Source organism: Tiliqua scincoides, chromosome 6 (genome assembly GCF_035046505.1).
Source record: "Tiliqua scincoides isolate rTilSci1 chromosome 6, rTilSci1.hap2, whole genome shotgun sequence".
Lineage (NCBI taxonomy): Eukaryota > Metazoa > Chordata > Lepidosauria > Squamata > Scincidae > Tiliqua > Tiliqua scincoides.
Genome location: NC_089826.1, coordinates 49888090 through 49909761, shown reverse-complemented (window position 1 = coordinate 49909761; position 21672 = coordinate 49888090). Strand labels below are relative to the sequence as shown.

General features: G+C 41.5%; 1 protein-coding gene across 2 annotated transcripts in view; it reads left to right on the top strand.

The window, feature by feature from the left end:
- Positions 1–21672, top strand: part of MARCHF1 (membrane associated ring-CH-type finger 1) — a 167785-nt gene that overhangs the window by 79752 nt on the left and 66361 nt on the right. The window lies entirely within an intron of this gene.

Here is a 21672-nt window from a genome sequence, read left to right as displayed (position 1 = left end):
CCCACTGTGTGCAGCAGTGCCAACATAGTGCCCACTGCCTGCTGTGAGAAACATTGCTTAGCCAATAGCCAGTGGCTATTGTTACATCTTATGGTAGTGAAATTCCATGCTAATCAATTTCATCAGATGGTTCTGAGTTCTAGTTTTATGAGAAAAGTTGAAAAAGTGCACCTTTCCCAAACAGCTTGTAATGTTGTTAAACTTCTGTCATATCTGTCATATCACTCCCCCTTCTTTACAGCGGCCCACCAGATGCTGTTGTCCCGAACTTTTTCTTTTTAGCTTCTGTGGGGTGCTGGGTGTGTCTTCTTGCAGCCATCCTCTGGCTCATGTCTGTGCTACTCAGGCCCTATTCTTCCATAAGCCAGGCTAAATAAATGTATTAGAGTAGCGGTTCTCAAACTGGTGGATCACGACCCACCAGCTTATGTAAAGCTTCCCCCGACCTTTTAAGGGGCAGAGGAAGGAGAGAGACGTTGACATGATCCCCAGGATTGCGTCACTAAGGGGAGCAAGGGAGGATGCTTTCACTTATTTTCCACAGATTTAGGGCTGCAGCAGACTCTAGGAGGTGCGGGGAGCCCTCCGCAGCCTTCCGCCAGGCTTCCCAATGCTTAGAATTTTCAAACAAAGTGATTGCAAAACACTTCCTGTTTGCAAGAGGTGCTTTATGATTGCTTTGTTTGAAGATTCCAAGCTACAGGGAGACCTGCGCAGGGCTAAGCAGGGCTACCTGCACCTTCTGGAGCCTGCTGCAGCCCTAACTCCATGGAAAGTAAGTGAAAGCATCCTCCCTTGCCCCCCTTAGCAACACAGTCCTGGGGATCATGTCACTGCCCTGACCCCTCCCCTGCAAAGACTTGGTTTGGAAGTAAATCTCCCAAAAAGTTTGAGAATCACTGTATTAGAGAAAGCGCCCCCTCTAGAGGGGGCTGAGCTGCACACAATTATCTTACCCTACAGTACTCCTTACAAAACCCACACCACCAAGCCAGCATACAGTCTGAGCAACACAGACTCCCTTATTTCATTTTGCTTCTGAATTGCTGTTGGATTGATTCTCTTGGCACATGACTGCAGCTCAGCCATGACCACCCCCTTTTCCTCTGATCATCTACTCTATTATTATTTCTCTGCAGCCCATCTCAGTCATAGTCAAAGCGTGTCACTTTCCAAGTACCATCCAAGTATGGTTTACTCATGATGGTGCTAGTATAATACACATTCCATTGAAACTGTAAATTGCCATTTGCATATAGACTGAACAAGGTTGTGCCAAACTTTCTTCCTGCTTACTAGAGGTTTAAAACAATATGATAAAATTTTGATCAATTCCTAAAGAAACACTTATAGACTTGGAGAAATTATGAGCTTAGTTGGCATGAATAGGAAAGCACTGCTCTTTTTTATGTAGATTCTTTTCTTCCGCTATTTTAGTACTGGAAATTAGGTTTGCCTGAAACATACTGAAGAAATTCCAAATGCAAATCATTCATGTTAAATCTGAGCTACAGAGAAAGCTATTGTAGTTAAATGGGCTCTATAGAGTGGTATGCATAATAGCCTTGCAGCATTTAGGATATAAATTACTCAAGATGTATTAGAAATGTACTTCAAAATTCTGGAGTTAAAATGAAAAATGGAAGAGAAAACTTTAAGCATTTGAGATAAAATAGAAATATTTCAGCTGCCAATCAAATCTTGAATTTTGTGTTCTGGAGGGGAGGTGCATGCGTGTGTGATGTCACTCTATATAAAATTGTTTTTAATATTTGGAAACAGATTATGGAAATAGATATCTGTGAAACAAACCTGCTGTTTCCATTGTAGAAAAGTTGTGATTTGGGATAGTGTTTTTAAAAAAGGAAAAAAAAAAACCCTGTTGTTAGTGTGTGCATGTTTCTCAGATGCTGATGATTTGTTTTGAATAAATCACAGTACTATTGTCAATGGAAATAGTTGTGGTGCAGGTATAGTTGTGTGCCCATATTCCTAACTGGCACTGATGATCATACTGGGTGTTATCAGTGACTGAGGGTGGATATTCAAGTTTTAAGTGCTGAGCCTTATCAATGTAGCCCATCTCTCATTCCTGAGTTCAATCAGTTATGTACCAGCTATCGTTTGAAGCAGGTGGGATTGAGGGGTAATAATAATACTGGTATTTATATACTGACTTTCTGGTCATCAGATACTGCTCTGACTTTATTCAAGGTGGTTCACATAGGCAGGCTGTTTCTAAATCCCCAAAGAGATTTTTCCAATCACAGAAAGGTTCTGTCTTTCAAGAACCACACAACATTTCAGATGGATCTTTCTGGTCTGGTATCACTTCTGGTCTCCAGTTGCCTCCAGTGAAAATGGGCAGTTTTCACAATGGAGAGAAGTGAAAAGTGGTGTGCCCCAAGGATCTGTCCTGGGACCGGTGCTCTTCAACCTCTTCATAAATGACCTGGAGACAGGGTTGAGCAGTGAGGTGGCTAAGTTTGCAGACGACACCAAACTTTTCCGAGTGGTGAAGACTAGAAGTGATTGTGAGGAGCTCCAGAAGGATCTCTCCAGACTGGCAGAATGGGCAGCAAAAATGGCAGATGCACTTCCATGTCAGTAAGTGTAAGGTCATGCACATTGGGGCAGAAAATCAAAACTTTAGATATAGGCTGATGGGTTCTGAGCTGTCTGTGACAGATCAGGAGAGAGATCTTGGGGTGGTGGTGGACAGGTCGATGAAATTGTCGACCCAATGTGCGGCTGCAGTGAAGAAGTCCAATTCTATGCTTGTTATCATTAGAAAAGGTATTGAGAACAAAACGGCTAATATTATAATTCCGTTGTACAAATCGATGGTAAGGCCACACCTGAAGTATTATGTCCAGTTCTGGTCGCCGCATCTCAAAAAAGACATAGTGGAAATGGAAAAGGTGCAAAAGAGAGCGACTAAGATGATTTCGGGGCTGGGGCACCTTCCTTATGAGGAAAGGCTACGGCATTTGGGCCTCTTCAGCCTAGAAAAGAGGCGCCTGAGGGGGGACATGATTGAGACATACAAAATTATGTAGGGGATGGACAGAGTGGATAGAGAGATGCTCTTTACACTCTCACATAACACCAGAAGCAGGTGACATCCACTAAAATTGAGTGTTGGGAGAGTTAGGACAGACAAAAGAAAATATTTCTTTACTCAGTGTGTGGTTGGTCTGTGGAACTCCTTGTCACAGGATGTAGTGATGGCGTCTGGCCTGGACGCCTTTAAAAGGGGACTGGACAAGTTTCTGGAGGAAAAATCCATTATGGGGTACAAGCCATGATGTGTATGTGCAACCTCCTAATTTTAGAAATGGGCTATGTCAGAATGCCAGATGCAAGGGAGGGCACCAGGATGAAGTCTCTTGTTATCTGGTGTGCTCCCTGGGGCATTTGGTAGGCCACTGTGAGATACAGGAAGCTGGATTAGATGGGCCTATGGCCTGATCCAGTGGGGCTGTTCTTATGTTCTCCCACGCAGGCTGACAAGCAGCTCCTTCATCTCTCACTTGAAGGGCAGCCAAGATGCCCCTTCTACACCAAAGAGCAGGTGGAATAACTCAGCTCAGATTGTCAGCTGCTTCAAAGTCTGGCCATTCATGGAGCTGTCAGTGTCCTCGAACTGTCGACCTTCAGATGTTATCTTCGGGCTAACGGAAGCTCTACCATCTTGACCGGATAATATTGTTCAAAAAGGAATTCTAAACAATAACACTTAGAATTCTGTCTCCTTTGAGGTACAGAGCAAAAACATCACTACATGAAAATTATATAAAATTGATGCTGCTAATGTTTGAGGGTGTTAAAAACACAGTTAGACTTTATTCTAACTCATTTTTTGCAGGTCTTTGGGTATTCTGTTGGTTCTTACTTCAAGATTTCAGCACACAAGGCTCTGTGGTGCTCAGTGACCTTTTTAGAACAGTAGTTTGCCCTTTGGAGCATAGAGAATAATTATCCTCAGGAGTCATGGTGCACATAGCCAGCATAGATATTGCATAAATCACATCTTTAATTTGCTCCAGTGATAGTAGTCTGCAAAATTATATTCCTATGCTCCCATTCAGCATCTGGTTTCATTTCCCAAAGAGTACTTAGGTACACCTCTTCTTTTCCTATTCCTAATCTTTCTGCAAAAGTCTTTATTAAAATGAAGTATTTAAATGAATGCTGTTGAAACTCTTTTTAAACAAATAAAACGTCATAGAAGTCTGGTGGTAAAGAATGAGGGGGGCAGAAAAGTAGCAATGTATGCATATTAATGTGAATTCATGATTTCCTGAAGCCTCCTCTGCTACAGAAAGGCTGATGAGGTTGAGCTATCAAAAGCTAAACTGCCAGTTTTCAGCTTGGACTTTCTTAATCACAGCCAAGAGGGGATTCTTTTTTTGTACTGAAGGACATGTTGCCATGTTCAGAGTAACATGATTATCCCAGGTTATGATTAAAGTGTACATTATAATTTATTTTGGAATCAGCTACTTTAACTTGTCAATTATCTATTCAAATCTATTTCACAATCCATTTATGTTCAAAACTTGTGTAAAAACTTCATTAAGATTCAATAATCAGTTGATGGCTCAATCTTATACAGGTCCCATCTCCGTATCCGCAGATTTGGAACTGTGGTTCCAGTGGAACCTGTGGAATCCAGTGGAAGCTGGATATGAGCTTCTGGAGATGTTCTCTGGTCATATGCAGAAGACTTTCTGGGGCCCACAGAGGCTGCACGCAGCCTCTATGGGCCTCTGAAAGGCATCTGGAAGTATTTTATTTTTTGATTTTATTTTAACCTTTATTGGCATAACGATATCCAATAAATGACAGCAATGTCAACATAAAAAGCTTACAATAAACAGAGAGTTAAAACAGCCAAGGTTGAAACCACTCGTTATTCAGGATCACTATGTAAGGGAGCAGAAATACATCAAAATTTGTACCTTGACAACGCTGAGAACAAATACCTCGCAGCATATAACAAGCAACACTCATTTCTACCATCCAGCAGATACTGAACAGTGTCAATATCAGATCCATGAAAGTTTTCCAGGAATGGGATTAGGAATTGATGACAAAAATCGGTATAGTGGGAGCAATAAAATAGCAGATGGGTCAAAGACTCAATTGAGGTTAGCTCACAAGAACATGACTGGGAACTCTCTAACAACCTATTAAATTTTGCTCTCAGCTCGTTCGTAGGCATGATATTAAACTGGCCAACGTAAAGACTCTACAAATCTGAGGCAAATAGATGAAAGACAGATAATTTGAACCCAAATCAGAAGTCCACGAAAGACCAAAATATAGAGGAGAACAAGATTTACGGGCTGCAGCTTGTAAATCCTGTTTCTCTATATCAAATAGTCAGATCCGAATGAAATTATAAGCAGCAGGCATGGATAACCCTCCTAGCAGGTCAGGCGATAGACCAAGCAGCTTTTGTAAAATAAGGTAAGACCTGAGGAAAGAGTAACATCAGCAAGTATATTACTAAGCACAATATTCCAATTTGCCTCAAAGCCAACCCTTAACCAAAATCTCAAAAATCTTAGCCAGGCCAGAGTTTCAATCTTATGCAGGCCAGCTTCAAGGCACAATGCTGCATAAGGAACGCAGTGAGGTACTGCGAAGATTTTATAAAGATCTGGATTTTATCTGGATTGAACATGTTCTACTAAGATGGAAACAGCTGATATGCAGATTGGTACCCTGCATATTAGCTGTGGAAACAGTTGTGGAAAGGCACTTCCAATTTTTATGAAAATTGGAAGTACCTTTCAGTCACCTCCAGAGGCCTTTCTGAGGCCCGTAGAGGCCTCTGTGGGCCTCCAAATACCTCCAGACAGCAACTGGAGAACTGGGCAGGAGGTCTGGTCTAGAGGGTAGAGCCTCCGTCTGCCTGAAGATAACATCCACAAGGTCGCCAGTTCGAGGCCACCGGCACCCTGCGACCTTGAAGCAGCTGACAAGCTGAAGCCGAGCTATTCCATCTGCTCTGAGCGTGGGAGGATGGAGGCCAGAATGTGAAGCCAGATTGGAACGAAACACCTTGAATGTGGTGGTTCTTGAAAGAAAGAACCTTCTTTCAAATTGTAAAAATCCCTATTTAATAAGGGATTTAAATAAAAGCCTGCCTATGTAAACCGCCTTGAATAAAGTCTTGAATAAAGACCAAGAAAGGCGGTATATAAATACCTGTTGTTGTTGTTGTTGTTGTTATCTCCAGACACGTCCAGAGGTCCTGTGGACTGGCCCCGCAGGTTTTGGTATCCACAGGGGGTCCAGGAATGGATTCCCTTCTGGTCTGGCTGTACTTCTTGGCCAATGTCCTAGTGCCTCTGGGGAAGAGGAGGGGAAGAATAGTATTGGGCTGTGAATTGATTTTCCATTTCTGATGTAGAAAATCAGTCAATCATGTTCAGGTCAAAAAACATCTGAACATACTTCTATTTCCTAAGTATCTTGACAAATTATTAATATGGGAACTTTTTGAGTGTATCATATGTACGTAGGATATGTGGACAGTTCAATGAAAGTATTGACCCAATGTGTAGCAGTGGTGAAGGCGGCCAGTTCCGTGCCCGAGATCATCAGAAATGGGATTGAGAATAAAACAGCCAGTATTATAATGCCATTGTACCTTGCATTGTATAATGCATTGTATAATGCCATTGTAAGGGGAACCTCCCTTATGAGAAAAGGCTACAGCCTTTGAGGCTCTTCAGTCTAGAAAAGAGGTGCCTGAGGGGGGACACGATTGAGACATACAAAATTATGCAGGGGATGGATAGAGGGATGCTCTTTTTCCTCTCACACAGCACCGGAACTAGGGAACATCCACTAAAATTTAGTGTTGGAAGAGCAGACAAAAGAAAATATCTTTACCCAGCATGTAATTAATCTGTGGAACTCCTTGCCCCAGGATGTGGTGATGGTGTCTGACCTAGATGTCTTTGAAAGGGAATTGGACAGATTTCTGGAGGAAAATTTCATCACAGGTTACAAGCCATGATGGTTATGTACAGTCTGAGATTAGCTGGTCACTCTTCACAAGGGCCGGGTTGGAATTTTTTTGTCATCCGAATTGGCTGTGGATGGTAGTTTTTCACCTTCCCCAGACTAGCGAGGGAGGTACGGTGTGTTCAGTAGGTTTCATGTTTTAAAAAATGGTCACTTGTGTTTAATAAAATGGCCCAATTTAAACCCAAGTCCAGTCTGGTGCCTTTGTTGGGGGGGGGGTGCGAGGGTAAATAGAATGCCAGATCAAGGGGACTAACAGTGAGAGGCAAGTAGCTTGTGGTCTTCTGTTCTCCCTGAGCCATCTGGTGGGCTGCTGTAAGATACAGGAAGCTGGCCTAGATGGGCCTTGAACCTGATCCAGCAGGGCTCTTCTTATTCCTTATGATAGTGGGGTGTCTGTACACGATGCATTTCCCATTTTGAACCAGTATGAAAGATCATTCTCATGCTGCTGCTGTAACATGTAGTACAGGGAGAATTTCCATGCAGCATCAGCTGCCTCTAGAAATGGTCAAGTCTTATGAGGAAGCACTGTAAACCATTTGGAACCGAACCATGATCCAGTTGCTACTGTTGTGATATGGACAAGACATTCTGTTAGGGAAACATAAGTGTAACCAGTAGTCTGTTCTTTTACCTGTCTTTCTTTTGGCTCTGAAATATGTTTCTATAGGAATGACATTGAATAGAATGGAAAGTCAAACAAGACTGCATGAAGAACCATGCTGAGCCAGATTAAAGGGTCATCTGTTTCACACATTGGCCAACCAGATGATTCTGGGAAGCCCACTAACAAGGCATAAACACAATAGCTCCCTCCTGCTGTGACCCACTGGCTCCCAGTAACTGGCATTCAGTGGCTTGCTGTTTCTGAGTTTTAAGTTTCCATACATTCCTTATAGTATACATAATTTTTTTCTTTCTTTTCCTGTTTCTTTTCTTTTTAGTTGCTTGTCCTTTTTTCTTTTCACTAATAAAGGGTGTAAAAATAATACCTGTTTAAAGCTATCTAATCTCATAGCCATCACCACATGTCATGGCAGCAAATTCCATAAACTATGCATTAACAATTATATAGGAAGGTTATACACAGTGGCTACACCCCTAACCTTTCATAGAAAGTGTAAATTCTGTCAGAGCTTATCATCAAAGCATTAATTCCACCTCAGTTCGAAACTGAGACTTAGAAATCTGATGTTTCTTTAAGCACATGATTTGGACTGACATGTTTGTTTTTATTCAGTGAACAACAACTGGTTAAGAACCGTCCTCTCAAATTGAGGTGATGGCATGATAGGAGTAAGAGTTTGATTTTGTTTACAGCATTGAACCTGAACCTCATGGCAACCAGAGCCAGGTGACATGGAAACATCACCCCTTATGTTATCATGTTGCCCACACAACTGTGCCATACACGTTCCCACTTCTGGAATAGCTCCATTTTGGAACTGTTCAGAGCCAGGGAGGGCAGGTGGGTCCAATTCTTGGAACTTGCTGCTTCCAGTGATGAGCACTGCACATGCATGCCCCCCTTGTGAGTCCAGGAAAAACCCACAGTGCCACCCTGGGGGAGAGCATTGCCCCAGTCACCTCCCCTGCACACCCCCTACCCCTCCAACACTTCCCTAAGGGCTGGCACCTGGGGCATGCCCCCACTCTCCATGCCATCCACTTTGTCTGCTACTGCTTGTTTAGGCTTTGATCATTCCTCTTTAAAAACAAAGATTAAAGCAGTAAAGGAAACATCATTATTCAAGTAGAAGCCCAGCAGAGACTCTCTTTGGACAACTTGGAAGTCCTAGGTCAGTGTTTCCCAAACTATGGGTTGGGACCCACCAGTAGATCATGAGCTGATTTTTGGTGGGTTGCAAAAAGTTTTTGAAACTTTGAAACAAAAACTTTGAAAGCACCCTTGTCTGGTTTGCAAACGAAAACCATTAGCTGGAATGCTAACCTGTTGTATGAGGTAATCTATATACCCCCAAATTAAAACTTCACATTTTCCAATTTTCTCTAGTAATTGATGTACCATAGATAATGTGTGATGCCAGTTTCAGCCTTTTGTCTGGCCTTGAAGTTCCTAACCACCCATCTTACTCTCCAGTTCAGCTTTCTGAGTTACAACAGATTGTCATTTTAAGAAGTGGGTCTTGGTGCTAAAAAGTTTGAAGCACCATTCTAGATCAATTCCAGAGTCATCAAAGAACCTTATTTGAGATTGGCTTAAAGCACGGAGTGAGGCTTTAACTGTCCTTTGGTTCACTTTGATCTGAACTTGTGTAGGTGGGGCTTCTCTTACTAGGAACTATAGTTGAATTTGTTCCTGAGTAATTGTGTATGATCAGTGTTTCAAGTCTGAATCTGTAAGTGAGGCTGTTGCTATGACACATAGCAGCCACCATTGTTGAATTGGCTCCTTTGCCCTCACCTTCCTAGTTCTAATGATGTAGAATTTGTGTGAAATGAGTCAGTTGCTATCCTGGCCCATGTTCCACCTGGGGCCAGGACCGCAGAACTTCCCCCCCCCCCCCGGAGACTGCTGCCCTTCCACTTACCAGAGCCTTCAGAGCCTCATGCAGCACATCTGACCCTCCTCCCCAAAAGCCTTCTGATGCTTTTGGTGGGCTTTTGTACACAACTTCAGGTTTTTGGTAGAAAACCGGAAGTACGGGGGCCCCCCTTATACATGGATCCTATATCTGTGGTTTCAGTTAACCACAGATTGGACCCATGGCCCCCCTACATGCAGTGCCCCTGCATGCTTCCCTCTGGAGATGAGGGAAGCTGTGCACACCTCCAGAGGATTTTCTGAGTCTGGCAGACAGTGTGTGCATGTGTCCATGGTGTCTGCCAGGCTCTGAATGTCTGTAAGTACAGGTGTGCACCACTTAAGTCACCACATATTAAGTCTGGTCTTCCACCCACCTTGGCTCCTTGTCAATTTGCAAACAGGAGTAATAGGTCGACTGATGATGCCATCTCTGTTGTTTTACATACAGTCCTGCATCATTTGGAACAACAGGGTATATATGTATGGCTGTTATTTGTGGATTATAGTTCTGCTTTTAACACCATTCTACCTAGTAGGCTGTTTTTAAAAATGAATAGTTTGGACATACAGCAAGACATTTGTCTGTGGATAAAGGAATTTTTGACAACTAGACCACAGTCAGTTAGGATGGGCTCTTATCATTCTTCCACTCTGACATTAAATACAGGAGCTCCCCAAGGCTGTGTGCGGAGCCCCTTCCTCTATTCCCTGTATACACATGATTGTACCCCGTCACATAACACCAATGAAATTATAAAATTTGCAGACGATACTACAGTGGTGGGGCTTGTTAGCGGGAATGATGAGTCTGCTTATAGGAAGGAGGTACAGGAGGAGTTATTGTGCTGCAAAGAAAATTTACTTAACATTTTACTTAACATAAAAAAAACTAAAGAACTTATAATTGACTTCTGGAAAAAGAGGGATGTACACACACCATTATATATAAATGGTGAGGAGGTGGAGAGGGTTGCTAGTTTCAAATTCCTAGGTATTTACATCACAGAGGACCTCTCATGGACTATTAACACCAGCATGTTGATTTAAAAAGGCACAAAAGCAGTTATATTTTCTGAGGAAGCTTGGGAGGTTAAATTTGTCACAGCAGCTGCTTGTGTCTTACTATCATTGCACCATTGAGAGTGTCCTAACCTATAATATCTTGGTGTGGTACGGAAATTGCTCTGCAGGGGACAAAAAAGCTCTGCAGAGAATTACTAAGATCGCGCAGCACATCATCAACCTTCATCTACCAGCTTTGGAGGACGTCTATACCTCTCGCTGTCTGCAGAAGTCACATAGTATTCGGAGACACCCCTTCCATCCGGCTCATAAGTTCTTTGAACTGTTGCCTTCGGGTAGACGATACAGAACTATTAGAGCAGCACCACACGATTCCTGAACAGTTTTTATCCCACAGCCATAATTACGTTGAATAAGGCAATATAGTTGTTACCATGTTCCTGGGCATTATGGTCTGTTATACTGTTTTTATATTATGATGCATGTTGTATAGAATGAGTGGGTGAATGTGTAGAGTGTGATTGTTGGAATTGTAGTATATATTTTTGCTTGTATCTCTAAGGTGCATAAATTTCGTTGTGCTGTAGCACAATGACAATAAAGTTACTACTAGTAGTAAGGGCAGGAGGTCTTGTCTAGAGGGTAGAGCCTCTGTTAGCCCGAAGATAACATCAGAAGGTCGCCAGTTCGAGGACACCGGTAGCTCCCTGAACGGCTGAGAATGGCGAGACCTTGAAGCAGCTGACAAGCTGAGCTGAGTGATTCCACCGGCTCTTGGTGTGAGCAAGAAGCGTCTTGGCTGCCCTCCATGTGAGGGATGGAGCTGCTTGTCAGCCAGCGTGGGAGAACTGAAGGCCAGAAGTGAGACCAAACCAGGAAGATCCATTCTGAAATGTTGTTGTTTCTTGAAAGAGAGAACCTCTATGATTGTAAAAATCCCCTTGAGGGATTTAGAAATGCCTGCCTATGTAAACCGCCTTGAATAAAGTCAGAGGAGTAATCCGATGAGCAGAAAGGCGGTATATAAATACCTAGTTATTATTATTATTATTACTACTACTACTACTACTTAATGATGGGGATGTCTTCTCCAATCTCTGTTGTTAAGCAATTAGGTCATTAAGTGAACATTCAGTCCAATCTGTTGCCTTTGTTGTGTAAACAGACACTCCCTGCCAGGCACTAGCTGGCTGCACAGACTATTGGAGATAGATTGCCTCTTCTTTGCTTTAAGAGCCTCTCTGTTGTGTAAACAGATGCTCTGCTGCAGGCTATGCGAGATGCGATTGCCTCGTTAAGAGCGTTTTATTGTGTTTTGACCACAGTCATATATGCGGTCCATCATTAAGTGAATGGTTGTTAAGCGGCACACTTCTGTATTGAAAAAAGGTGCTTTCCCTTCTTTTGTGAAAACTGGAAGTAATGTTTTTAATGTGTTATAGGGCATAGGGAGGCCTGGGCATTTCCTTGTACCTGTGGATTCAGCTATCCACAGGGGGCTCTGCAACAGAACCTCCATTCATATGGGGGCACACTTGTAATGTTTAGCAGCCCTCTGGAGGCTTTAGAAGGGTCAGGGGACGCCATGCAGAGCTGTCCCGGTCCTCAGAAGGCATCCAGAGAAACCGAAAGTTGTTTTTTTTTTAGTGTCTGGCTCAGTCTGAGCTAGGCAGAAGCCATGAATGGACATCCACAGCCTCTGCTGAACACGGAGGACCCTCTAGGGCAGTGTTTCTCAGACCGTGGGTCGGGACCCACTAGGTGGGTTGCGAACCAATTTCAGGTGGGTCCCCATTCATTTCAATATTTTATTTTTAATGTATTAGAGTTGATTCTACCATGGTATATGACAGCATTTGGGGAAATGTTACAGAGCAATACTTTTAATAAGCTACTATGTATATGCTTTTAACATTGATAGTCAATGGGTCTTACTCCTGGGTAAATGAGGGTAGGATTTCAGCCTAGGATTGTTGAAAATTTTCCTGTTTGATGATGTCACTTGTCATGACATTGCTTCTGGTGGGTTCTGACAGATTCTCATTCTAAAAAGTGGGTCCCGGTGCTAAATGTGTGAGAACCACTGCTCTAGAGGGTGGGGGGAATGTGTTCGCCAGTATCTGCAGTTTCATGTAACCGTGGGATGTTCCAGAACAGAACCCCTGTGGATACGGGGGCGCACCTGTAATAGCTTTTTAAAAATATTTATCTGTAAACCTTAAATAAATGGAATAATCTGTAATTTAAATGGTAGTATATTACTGATTTGATCTTAAATTCGGTGTTGCATTAGTGTATATTAGATGGTTTCAGACTTCTTAAAATGCAGTGAAAAGCAAAGAGTTGTAAGTCCATTTTTATGACAGTCATAAGTTTTTTGAATATTTTTCCCTGTATAGCTGTGCAGTCATCATCACATTTTATTTCAGTTCATAAAGATTCTATAGATGTTAAATCTGCATATACTTTTTTTTTTTTTTTGCACTAAATAGAACCTGAATAATTCAGTAAGGCTGGAATCCTAACTACACTTTCCTGAGAGTATGCCCCATTGAACAAAATAGACTTACTTCTGAGTAGACCTGGTTAGGATTGTGCCCAAAGTGTGTCTTTTGTTTTCTTAGTGATGGTCGACTATAGTTTAGCAGCTTTGCAGTTGCCTGTTTGGCAGAACTATCTGATTTATGTATTCGTTCCCCCCCCCCCAAAAAAAAAATCTGGAGGTGTTTTGTTTTTTTAAAATTTTTGCATTTTGTGGAAGTTTTCAAATCTGTAGAAATCTGTAGTTTTCTGATTCTGTAGAAGACGAAACATCTAAACTAGAAAAGGAAAAAAAAGTTTTCTTTTAGTTTGATAAGTTGAGCTCTATATGTCTATTCTGGCTTTTATAAATCAGTGGTCTTGAGATAGTTTGTCTTGGCTTTGGCTTTTAAAAAAAAAATTAAAAATCTCTGCAATTGTTTTGGATGTCACATGTTTATGTTGGTCACACAATTAAAAGAAAGTGTTCTGTACCTAATATATGTGACTTCGCCTGCCAAGCTATCAAATGAATCTTTTTCCTGAAGTTGAAGAAATGCTAGCTCGGTTTCTCCTTGTTGTGACTGATCTGATGTCAGGCAGAGAGGAGGAAAATTCACCTTTCCTTTGATGCCAGACTACCCCTGCTGATTCTGAATGAGGATGGTGACACTAGTGTGGGACAAGATGGATCACATTCTTCAATATGTACATGAGTATATCAAGTACAAACTTGCCATTATGTCTTCAGTCTCTGTTCTGTCCAATGCAGCATTCTATCTCTGGACAAATAAAGGAAAACAGCAAATATTTTATATGGTTTGCCCCCATTAACTGACTTATTATTAGCAATTACTGTTATTAGCTCAGTGCATTGCTCTTATTAGCTCTGTGATCCACATAGAATTGTGGTGGGGAGTGTGTGAGTTATTTATACAACAATGCTCAACTGAAGCCTAGACAATGTGGTTGCCTTTGTGCAAACTCTAGTTTGTGCTGTGGCTTGAAAAGTGGCCTCTTGTGTATTTCTGCATTTAGAAACACGGCATAACTTCATGATCACTGCCAGGGAACCCTGTTTGTAAGGCAGCATAGCAGTATGGAAGGTGGAGGGGAAGGAAGGTACTGCTGCTGTTCACATCTGCATCATCCTGTCTTGTCCTCAGCCCCCTCTGTTGCGCTTGGTGATTCTACTCCTGCATTCACTGCATTTGAAGGAGAAGTGGATAGAGAGGAAGAGAAAGTGGAATGGAGGATTGTGATCACCTGATGATCAACTAGCGGTCAGCAGATGCTGTAGGTCAGTGTGGTTCAACATGCAGGTTGCATGTGGAGCCATGAGGCCCTTCTTGGCAGCCCCCAAAAGTCATGCCACGGCACCCCCACTGCTACTCCTGTTTCAGAGTGCCACCCCCACTCCTGTTTCAGTGGCTTTTCCCTGCCACGCCATTCTGGCTTCTCCTTTGGAGAAACCCTGCCGCACCTGCCACCATTACCTTCTCCTTCCACCTGAGCCTGACAAGTGATTTTGGTGGTTCAGAACTCAGAAGTAATTAGTGGTTACATTCTCATATCACCACCAGTTATTGCCAGAAGCTGGACTGCCCTGCTGAAGGCCATCACCTACATGTGGTCTCATGTGGTCCACAGTGATTCCAATTTTTGCCTCAGTGTTTTGCAGGCACCTAGAGGTTGGAAACCACTGCTTTAGAGCACAGGTGTCCAAACTTTTTGGCAGGAGGGCCACATCATCTCTCTGACACTGTGTCGGGGGCCAGGAAAAAAAATAATTAATTTGCATTTCAAATTTGAATAAATTTACATAAGTGAATATGTTAGAGATGGAACTTATATGACTAAATGGTCTTGCAGTAGCTCAAGACCTATAAAGGCCTTGCACAAAGCAAGGCCAGCCTTTCCTTTGCTGCTGCTGCTGCATCACAGATGTGAAACAGCAAGCAGTGGAGGGAGCCCTTATCCCACAGCTCACATGAGAGGTCGAACAGTTGGCTGTCACGCTGAGAGCGGTTGCATCAGGCCAGCGCTGGCTCTAGCAAGTCTCCAGAGGGCCAGAGGCTCTTTGGAGACTGGGGGGCTCCCTGTGGGCCAGATTGGGAGTCATCGAGGGCCGCAAGTGGCCCCAGGGCTGGGGTTTGGGCACCCCTGCTTTAGAGCAGTGGGTCTCAAACTTTTAGCACCGGGACCCACTTTTTAGAAGGAGAATCTGTCAGGACCCATTGGAGGTAATGTCGTGACCAGAAGTGACATCATCAAGCAGGAAAACTTTTAACAATCCTAGGCTGCAATCATATCCACACTTACCCAGGAGTAAGCCATTGACTATCAGTGTTAAAAGCATATTACATAGTAGCCTGTTAAAAGTTCAGATGTGTAACATTTCCCCAAATACAGTCACATACCATGGTAGCATCAAGTCTAATATATTAAAAAGAAATATTGAAATTAATGGGGACCTACCTGAAATTGGCTTGCGACCCAGCTAGTGGGTCCCAACCCACAGTTTGAGAAAGACTGCTTTAAAGGATATGTGTAAGAATTTGCAGGCAGTTGAACAGTCTTCATTGAGTAATTAAGGCTACATTACAGAAGAATTCTAGTGTTGTTAACAGGTTGCATTCACTTAATCAGCAAGACTAAGACAGTCATAATGTATGAACTACAATGAATATGTCATTGAGATTAATAGAAATAAAGTGTCCTCATGGTTTATTTCATTGATTTTGGGTTGTAGCCATCTTGTTGTGAAAGCAGAGCACATGATGAATAGGTAATCACTGCAGCTTTAAATCTTTTTATGCACACTTGTACAGGATAAAGAAAAGAGGGATAACCTTGGACTTAGTAGTCTTTATTTGTAGAGTATGTAACCTTGTTACCATGGAGATCAGCATGCAGCTTGCCTATGTGATTCACTTGCTGCCATAGCTCTGTAAAAGCAGCATCTTAATGGAAAGTCAGGTCAATGTTTGATCATAATAAATACCTTTCATAAGCCACAGAATTGGAGGAGGGAATCTTTTATTTGCATTTACCCTTCAAGCATAGTTTTTAGAAGGAACAGAGAGTGTGTGGGTGGGTGTGGATGTTATATGTTATAAATAGTGTCTCAATTTTTAATATGAAAACAAAAGTGTATAATTTCATTAATATTTTTAACATTTTTCTCATTTTTAAAGGAATAATTTTTTAAAAAGAATTCTCGTGTCTGTGTGGCTTTCTCTTGTTCAGCTGGTCAGCTATTAGATGAGTAACAACAACAACAACAACAAAATTCACAAACTAATTTACCTATCAAAAAATGGTTCTGTGATCTAGAAGCCTGGCAGTCATCAGAAGCATCAGAAAAGAAGCTATGCTGAAAAGAAGCTAAGGATAGTTCTGTTTCTCTGCTAAATAAAAGAGAACCACTGCTTAAAAGGTGCCTCCTTGCCCAGTTTGCAGGGGTGAATATGAACAGTGAAGTGCATTTACAGTATTTTGGAATGTCAATAAAAGAGCATTAGTAATAACTATCCAATAAAATATGAACTTGGAGCAGTAGTTTTTAAATAGTGATGCTTGTGTTGGTTGCTAGTCAGAAAGAATCATTTGAACTACTGTATTTCTTTTCAGTCTTTTTCCAGTTTTCTTTTGCTGAATAATGTGATTTCCTCAACCATCTCATGACTCCACTGCTTCTCTAAAAGCAAATCTGTTCAAATAGTATTAAAAAGGTCCACATACTATGTATTGTAAATACATTAACTGTAGTTGTTTTCCAGCTCTATGCTAATTGAAGCACTTCTGTTCTATGTATTTAATTAATGTTCTTTCCTTTTTGGAAATACTTTTGGCCACTACTTTCATCTTGGCTGTTAACAGACTGTTGTCTGCCAATTAGTTTGACCTGGTGGATTTAAATGTGAGTTATTCCGGATCCCAAAATAATTGAATTTGCCTTCCCAATTAAATAATCCAAACTCTGATGTATCATTAATAGCGGATAAATGTGTGTCCCACAGAGAAAAGAGGGCTGGATATACTCTGGATGAAACGAAAGAGAGCAAGAAAGAAAAAAACATTTTTATTTTGTTCATGTCATTCTGCAGTGCAGTATTAAATGTAATTCAGTAAAAATGGAACAGGGGAAGGCTAAATTTGAATGCATTTTTCTTCTTCTAAGAAGCTTAAGGTAGCGTACATGATACTTTTCCTCCCATTTTTTATTTTTGCCATGATGAAGTAGTGTTATGGATTTAGGAAATGGGATCTAAAGTTATGGTTATCAATATTAGGCCTTCTGATTTCTTAAATGCAGAACACTGGATATCTCAAATACAAAGGCCTGATTGGTAAAAGGAAAGCACACAGGGTTTGTCTCCAAGCAGTGCCAGGTCTGGAATCAAACAGAAGGCAATTAGCAAACGCTACTAGTCTAAGAAACTCTGAATGAAGGGCTTCCAGTGAAGAAGGCACCTGGTCTGAGATGTCTTGGTACTATGGTATTTGCATTCTGGACGATTGTTTCCTGGTCATGTGTGTCCTTGTCATTGGCATCATGGGACATTCACGTCTGATTTTTTTTTTTTAGCGTTCTGTTAATTTGTATCCCTCTGTAACTGGGCAACAAGCAAACTATAAAAAGTTACTGCTTGCTGTTTAACACCTTTCTCTTTTGAGAAGGTTTTTCTAATTAATTGAACAGTCCATTTGAGTTTATATTAAGGGATATTCTGTTAGGAGCAGGTTTTCCATCTTCATTTCTGATACCGATTCATGTAAATTGGCTACTTAGGGCAATATCTTTCCCATTTGTAAAGGATTGGATATATGCAGAAGAGCATGTGCAGCTTTTTGCAGAGCAGTCCTGCGTGCTTTATTTTCCTGGAGGTACCAGTGCACTCCTCTAACCCACGGGTGTCAGCTAACCCATACATGGCACAGCCGAAAACCAACAAGGAAGACTGAACAGCAGGATTGCTTCTTGTTAGTGCTTTTTCAGTGATCATCTGTGCAGCCAAGAAGGGGAGGCAAAGCTTAGCAGCAGCAGGAGTGCCCAGGTGCTGCCTTTTGAAACTTTTTTCAAAGTATGTTAGCTGAGAAGAAGCATCATGCCTAGTAGGAGATAAACTGAGTAATTTGCTTAAGAGCACATGCTAATGTCTAAGCCATTATCTTTCCCAGAAGCTGCCTGAGAGATGGCATGTAGTGCATCTTGCATTAAGGCTACAATCCTGGAAGTAAGCCCTTTTGAACAAAGTGGGACTTACTTCTGAGTAAACATGTAGAGACTAGTATTCTAATATACTTTTTTATTTATTTGGGTGTTTTTTTTAATCACATTTTTTTCTGTTTATTGGCATTTGCTTTAGCATGATTGTAACTCACTCCAAGAGTGCGGGATGAAGTGAACTTGCTCTTTAAATGAAGTATAAAATGAAGTAATAATGAAGAAAAAACAAAAAATAAAATGAAGTAAAAACAAGTGGCAACAGAAGAAAACTTCAGCGAAGGAATTTAAGGAAGGAGGTCTGGTCTAGAGGGTAGAGCCTCCGTCTGCCTGAAGATAACATCCACAAGGTCGCCAGTTCGAGGCCACTGGCACCGTGTGACCTTGAAGCAGCTGGCAAGCTGAAGCCGAGCTATTCCATCTGCTCTGAGCGTGGGAGGATGGAGGCCAGAATGTGAAGCCAGATCGGAATGAAACACCTGAATGTAGTGGTTCTTGAAAGAAAGAACCTTCTTTCAAATTGTAAAAATCCCTATTTAATAAGGGATTTAAATAAAGCCTGCCTATGTAAACCACCTTGAATAAAGTCTTGAATAAAGACCAAGAAAGGCGGTATATAAATACCTGTTATTATTATTAATTTAAGTTGTTTTTTATTTGTTTGTGTGTTATAGTCTTAGGGCCCAATCCTATCCAACTTTCGAGTGCTGGTACAGCTGAAAATGCAATCTTGAGGAAAATGTTCCCTAACTTGGCAGAGACCTCCACGATTGCCCCCCACCACCACAGGATGCAGCACACGCCACATTGGCACAGCTGCACCAGTGCTGGAAAATTGGATAGGATTTGGCCCTTAATGGGGATTGGATGTGGGAAGTGTCATAATGGGTTCTTCCCTTTTTAAATTTATCACCACACTGCTGCATACTACCCAGCAACTTTCCCCATCATCCATATCATTTTATTTTCAAATACCTTTATCAGATGTTACAAAGAAACCTAGTTCTCTCCCTGCATGTGCAGATAGAGGGCATATGCAGATAGAGGGGAAGGGAAAAAAGTCAAGGGGAGGGGTGTATGCTCCAGCTTTCTAGCTAGAGCTATAGAATATTCTTTGTGGTTCCAGTTTTTCCCTCCTTTGCTTGTAGGTTTATCAGAGGCTGCTGTAGGCTGATACGGGAAATTGGGTGCTGGACTAGCTCAGCCTTTGGCCTGATCCAGCAGGGCTTTTCTTATGGTAACTGTTGTAGGCAGATGTGTTGGAACCGCACCTGCGCAGGACTTTCTTTGAAACATTTTAGGTCTTTTAAGCTCTAAGACTTCTTGACTGAGCCATGTTCAGATAGGTGTGGCTTGGGACATTTTTAACCATCACTTGTGGTAGCATTGTGAGGAATTTTCTCATCTAAGTGACTTTGGCCCCTAGACCTATCTTCTCTGGTCCCTTTTCTACTTTCTCTGTTTTTCATTAACTGATTCCCCCTTTTTTTTACATTGTACTGCTCCTAATCTCATCTCACTGATGAGATACATGCCTATGTCACTCCTAGCATTGTTTAAAAAGTGCAAACTTTGTGGAGGTAAGCTCTTATCTCAAGATGGATACGGTCACTACCACCTGTGTCCAAAAGAAGACCACAAGGCGTATTTATTTGTGCTTCACAAAAGGTTTATCGAGAGATGCTCCATAGTCGATTCGTACATCTTCAAGAGCTGCTATAGGACATTGGGACCTCTACGTGGAGGGGAAAGCCTCTTGGGGATTACTGTAGCACCATAAATTAGAGTGTCAAAGAGCATCTGACAATAAAAAAGAAATATAAATAAAACAGGAAAATCTATCCAAAAGATTTTAACTAATCAATAAAAAGCACCCCCCAGTCATTTTTCTGTTCCAAATTGCCCCTACAAATCTGCTTACCCAAGTAGAAGTGGCCACTGAGGTTTTGTTTCACTTAAATAGATGCTTACACTTAAATAGATGCATGTGTATGCATCTTAAGTGTTACACTTAAATAGATGCATGTGTATGCAATGTGATGTTCTACCGTTATAGTAACAGCATTCCAAGGGGCTTTTCATCACTAGTTGCTTTGCACTAGCACAGAAACAGACTGCATTTTGGAGTCAGGCTGCATTAACATGAGACGAGCATTGCATGTTGAGTTTTCTAAGTTGATTGTGTTATGCAGAAAAATTGCTCTAAGGCTCATTTTAATTTTAAGTAGCTGTAATCTGTTTTGAATCAGTTCACAACCTTATGTGCCAGTTTAATCAAGAAATAACAATGGTGATTTTTAACGTAGAAGTAGTTCTTGTAGTTGAAGAGAGAGAATTGTTGTACAACATTTTTTTTTACCATAATGGACATTGATTCACTGTTTCTGGGAATGCAGATTGGGCTAAACTCATTTCCTTTTAATTACTAGATAAAAATCAAGAAGATTCGATATCCAATTCTGCTACTTAATTTTGGTGGATTAAAACGTAACTCTGCGGGGGGACTTCAAAGAAACTGTTGAAGGAGTATATATAATGTGGCCAGATTATATTCTTGTGCCTTGAATATGTTGTTATCATTTGCTATAGCAAAAGGATGATCTGTGGTTTAATAATCAATGAATAGAGATCAATGCTGAAATCCTGCTAGCACAGCAGAAGTGGTGGGTACCATTGTTCAGTGATGGTGCATGCTTTGCTCCAGTTTCCTTTGTGTCTCCAGTTGAAAGGATCTTGGCAGAGAGGAGGAAGACACTTTCTGAGACCTTGGAGGGTAGCTGCTAGTTAGAAAGGGTTAGCATTTATATTTTATAAGACTCTTTCTGATATATGTGTCAGTACTAGATGTTCAGATGTTCTTCCCCATTCTTGCACAAAGTTATTGTCTGGCACAGGCAAATGTGCCCCCTATCTAGACAGCGAAACAGAGAGTATTCCATAGATGTCTTCATCCTTTTTATTACTTATAGACGTATTTCACATGTCATAACTCAAAAAGGTTATTATTCTTGGAATACACATGTATTTCTCAGTTTCTAATAATGTAAACAAGAGCATACACCATCATTGAGCCAGGAAGCCCTGTCTCTGTCCCCTTAAGGGGCGGGCAATCACGAAAGCAGCAAAACAATTGCCATAACAAAAGGGTTTTGTTTTTACTTTCCAGTGGCAGTGCTGGCCCTCTGGAGAGTGTGGGGAGCCTGTGCAGGACTCCACAAGTCTCAGAACAACTAAAAATAGTGATCATGACCCACTTCTGGTTTTGCAAATGGGTTGCTATCACTAACTCTAGTTGTTCTGAGGC